This window comes from Amphibalanus amphitrite, unplaced genomic scaffold (genome assembly GCF_019059575.1).
Source record: "Amphibalanus amphitrite isolate SeventyFive unplaced genomic scaffold, NRLGWU_Aamphi_draft 001561F_arrow, whole genome shotgun sequence".
In the NCBI taxonomy this organism is placed as follows: Eukaryota; Metazoa; Arthropoda; class Thecostraca; order Balanomorpha; family Balanidae; genus Amphibalanus; species Amphibalanus amphitrite.
Window position 1 is genome coordinate 133,651 of NW_024883054.1, and position 5,268 is coordinate 138,918.

At 44.9% G+C, this 5,268-nt stretch overlaps 1 long non-coding RNA gene across 1 annotated transcript; it reads left to right on the top strand.

Annotated features, from left to right (window-relative positions):
• Positions 1-4,296, top strand: LOC122373843. Its single transcript, XR_006255117.1, has 4 exons — positions 1-288; positions 3,016-3,143; positions 3,827-3,971; positions 4,214-4,296. It is a non-coding gene; the product is annotated as an uncharacterized LOC122373843 (long non-coding RNA).
• The last annotated feature ends 972 nt before the right edge of the window (positions 4,297-5,268 follow it).

The window sequence follows — 5,268 nt, forward strand, 5'->3', positions numbered from 1 at the left end:
TCGGCCGACGGACGGTGGCGGAGCGTCGGGTGGTCCAATCCTTTGGAGGAGGAGAAGAACAGGGAAGGGAGACATCTTGAGGAGCCTGATTGACAGATATCACTGATTGACTGCGGCCGAGCGGTGTGTAGGGGTGTGTAATTCAACGCTCGGTGTTACTGGAGACAGATTCGATCCCGACCCATCACTGTTCTGCAGTATTATCGGTGCAGCGCATGCTAAAGTGCACACCGGTGAAGAACACAGATAAAGCAGTTCAGCTCAACGGCGTCTTACCGTCTTTAGTCGGTGAGTTTTTTATACGACTCATGTAATGATGATTAGAGCTTGAAGGTTCGGGACGCTGAGTTTATTGTGGCCCTCGTGATTAATTTGGTCTGACACGGGCCGAATGCATCGACAACTTTGAACTTCATCTGCATAATGTTTCATCAGTCGTTTCACGATGCTTCCAGATAAGTTTGTAAATGCCATCCTTTCGGTGTTTGACTTCTGTCACGGAAATAAGAGGTTATGTATCATGTAGGTATGAGTAGATAATCTAAGAACTAGATATCTTAGCGAAAATGCGTATAATCGGAAAAAATTAATCCTTTAGTCGATGACCAATTCGGCTATACTCCTGGCTCGTTAAGTCCGACAGATGTGAATGGTATAGGGGTATCATGCTCCCAAAGAGTAGACTGCGAAAGTGGACAGACCAGACCAGAGTTACCCCACACCGGTCAGTATACTCTGTCTAGCTATCATTGAGCGGGTGATAAATACTTATATCTTAAAGAGTCTTGCATATTTAAATTTTATTTTGGTGATTCTTTTACTGAAATATTTCCAGTTTTAATCAAAGGCGAATTTGTATTTTGATTACAGTTAGGTATCTTAAGTTATTCAGTTTTTTTTTTAAACTGTGGGCCAGCTTTTACAAAAAAAAAAAAATCACCTGCCACAATATTGTAATATCTAGGTATAAGCTAGGTATAATCTAATTTAGTTAATTTAGTTAATCTAGGTATAAGCAATATTTTAATAATCTATGCTAGTTATAATAGTTATAATAGTGGTAATTAGGTAGTAATATGAATAGTATGGCAGTAGTTATATGATAATTTATGGTAGCAATGGTAGTTATAATGCCGTCTACACTCTACAGATAACTTACTTAACCCGCGCCGTGCTGGTGGCCTGAACTTTCCGCCGAGTACTGGGGGGGGGGGGGCGTTTTCACGCCCCCCCCCGTCTAACTCGGCTCCTGGACCACGTAGCGACAGACCTCACCTTAGGTCACAGATATAAAAAACCGAGACATACATTTTATACATACTGTTAGTCTGTTACTCATAGCAATCTCTGAAAGCTTCAAAGTGATCGTTCAGGTGTACCTATAGAGAGCCTTTGAACTTTTTCTGACCTGACCTTGAACGACTCGGGTCTGATAAACGGCGGGGCGGAGCGCCGCCGTTTTTGGGACACCTGTTCATGCATCTTTTCTACACATGTTGTGAAAATTTTAGACTCAGGGCTCTCAAGGTCAGGTCACCAGGTCACGTCAAGTGACCTCACCTCAGAAAAAATTTGCTATACCGACTGAACGACCGCCTTGAAACTTCAGCGATTGATAAGAGTAACAGTATGTACAAAATGTATATCTTGGAATTTTGATATCGGTGACCTAGGGTCAGATCAATTTTGCGACCTCTCCATTATAAGTCAATGAAAAAATTGAAATGCGCCTATTTTGGGGCGAATGGTGTTCAAAACCCTCCCAAACATCGGTTCATAGGTAAACATGACACACTGAATCGGAAAAATGCACCTGTGGCCCCTCTGTGTGCCCCTGAGGTCATATCAGGTCATGAACGGTCACCAGCAGTTTTATTGGCTATAACTTTTGATAAGGACGTGCTAGAGCGATGAAAACACGTCAGATGTATTCAGCTCGACGATACAGATCGACTGATATGCAACATGACCCTTTTCGGACAGGTCATGACCTTGACCTGGGGTCAAATTTTCAAAATGACCTTTCAAGGTCAACAAATAGCTCTTTCGACGCGTCGTCTTGACGAGAGAAATACGATGCTACCAAAAGTAATGTCGTGGCTCTCTTGAGTCAAAAGTTATTGATGAAAAACTATTTTCGTGAAAACTGCTATTTTACAGTTTTTTACCTCTGAAGGCTAAACCGTTGACCTGAGGTCAAATCTGAAACTATTACTCAGAAAGGTCTATAAAAAGGCAATCGAATGCGCCGCCCCCCCCCCCCCCCCGGCCCGGCCGCGGAATCTCATAGCACCGGCCCGGCGCGGGTTAAAGAATAAAAATAACTATATAGTAAGATAATGAGCAGTCTCCGCTTGTTTAAAACTTCTTTTTTCCAGTAAGTAAACGCAAAATGTATGATAGATATTTAGGTATATGTGCTTCACTGACAGATAAAGTAGAACGACCATTGAGCAATTTGTAGCTTCCTCGCACATTATGGGGAATGCGCCTGTACATAATGTTAATGGCCCGCATGTGTAAAGAAGAAATTATAAATGGCGCAATATCTCACTTGTAAGCAAAGATGTGTGGTAATATTGGAACCTTTTTTAGCTCTTCAAGCCCAGATGGTGTTTTATTGACTCGTAGAAACCACTCTTGCTCGCGGATGGGGCGATTCCCATTGAGTTCATCACTCACCGCGCGGTCATCTCTCATCGTCTCTCATCGTAATGTATTCCGGCTGTCAACGGACGACCGAGGGCGTCTCGGCCGGCCTGCCATCCGGCCCCTCCTATCTGGCAGCGCATTTGGCAGCGCTCTGCTGTGACAAACGCAGCAGCGCGGCGGGGTTGAAAAAACGATACAGTCACCCTCCGACTGTCCGTATGTCATTATGCCACTGTCATCTGTCGGTCCGTCTGTCTCGGAGATCACTAGCACTTTTGCGCTTGTTGCCTAAGTATCCATGTCATTCGTAAATGAGCCGTGCTGATTACCTCTGGTTGTATGCTGACACGCGGTTCGTTACAGGTCTGACGGCATAAGTCGCCGATGGGTGCGGCGACGCGCGGCTGCTCGGCTCTCTCGGGCAGTGTGCTCACGACCCTGGCTGTGTTCGGACTGCTGGCTCCCGTACAACGGACTGCCTCGGAGGACGGGTGAGTGACACGGCACCTCGCCCCCACGGTGGCATCTCTACAGCCGTCCAGTAACCTGTCTGGCATCAACAGTTACCTATCGTTTGCCCTCCATTTTCTCCAGACATGAGTTCGCTTCTAGGCAGTACCCAACGCTCGCACCATTACGTTTGTTTATGGTAAGTGGCATGCTCCTTGTACACTCCATGCGCTATGAAAATATGGGCATCGCTATTCTCCCCTAGTCTGCTGATCGTGGCATTCTTTCACCATGCCATTACACCAGGGCCGTAAACTCAAAACGCTGATCGATTTACTACCTTGATAGGCGAACACCAAGACCTCAAGCCTCAGATAGACTTATGACGACCGAATGCACTAGCTGTGTGCTTGTTGCGAGTGGGTGAACGAGTGGTCCCAAGGTCCCCAAGCAGCCGAGTGCTCCGGCATGTTCTTCCGAATGATAAATGACACAGCGTCGTGGTCGCTTGTCGAGTGTGCTGACCCAACTGCACTTCTGCAATGTGTACTGAGCATTGTGCAATAATGGAGACTCGTGTGGGTGTTATGGTCTGGTGACAGTGCACCATGTTCGTCCACCATCTTCGTGGTTCAGAGAGAAACCGATTCAAGTCTGAATCACCTGAACTGTTGTTTATGAATACAAAATCAATCATCAAAGCTCACCCAATTTTATATTTCAGGCCACTACGATTTGAAGATCTGCTTCCTCCGGAGGTGCATAAGAAATACGATAAAATGAAGCCGCCAAAGTCCGACGGCAAACCGACAGAAGTGGGTTTTCACGTCACCGTGATGCAGTTGGATTCTATCAACGAAAACTCAATGGTAAATACGCGCCAGAGAATATGTTTTGTGAGTGCTTCATTATTGATGAGCCACTCTTCAGCCATCAGGCCTTCAATGTTCAGAGGATTTTCTTTTTATACATAACTATCTCCGTTTAGGTACAATATTATGTGTGGGTGAATGGCACTACCAAAAATGAAACGCAGTGGGATGCTTCCTAAGTTTCTATCGGACGATCTGAGGCTCTTCCTTGTTTGCCCTAACTGCCTTTTCTTTCTCAGACATACGTTGCGGACATTTTCTTCGCACAATCATGGAAAGACCACAGGCTTCATTTGCCTGAAAACATGACATCGGATTACAGGTAAGAAGCCTTAGCAGTCTCATACGGTGTTTACGTTTTACAGATCCATATGTATTTTCTTTTTACCGTTTTTGTTACGAAAACGTTACGTTGCGTTTTTGTTTACCGTTTGCTTACGAAATGTTAAGCGAAATAGGTACTTACAATCAACATTGATGACATTTTATTTCAGCGTTAGTTGCGTTTTATCTCTTTCATCAGAATATGAATACTATCTTTTAGTTTACGGATTCATTCAACAGAATATAAATGGCCGCTTGACATAAGGCTTAGCGCTAGTTATGACGCCTTCTTTGGTGAAATATTTCTCTCTCATTGTGGAATCACACGACATCGTAATTTACGTGGCTGGACCACAGGCGAGCTAATGTCTCAATTCCCGGCGCCGTTTTTCGCTAGCGAGGCCGTTCAATCAAATATGGCTTACCAAAAGCATGGCCTTGTTAACTTCGACCCAGAGCTCGCCGGGGTGAATCACTCTACCCAGTGCTATTTCATAAATCCAGTACGTCCTTCATGGTGACACTGCACCTCCAAACACACAAGTTAAAGTTTACCGCCTACTGCACAAGATCCAATATACTCTACCGCTAATCCCCCAGCATATTTACACGTTACCCCGTCTGCCAGGATAGCATCTATTAACCGCCAAAGCAGCCTGATTGAGAGCGGCTAGCCCATTAAGGCACCAAGTATAGTAACAATGGCAAGGAGCGAGGGCTCGGCTTTCGTAGCGCCGTGCTGCATGTGTGTAATTAATTGGTCACTCTCTGATTGAGCACTACGAGGGGGATAGCAATCGTTCGAGGAATTGAAGGTTTTTTATGTCGTCTCCCTCTTTCGAAATAACATTAGCGGCTATAAATTAGATCAAAATTTGTACGAGATTAGCCCACCTAAAATACACTGCAATCCTGCCGATTTCTGCGACTGATGTCTTCCGTTCTTCCCTGAAAAGCAATAAATGATATA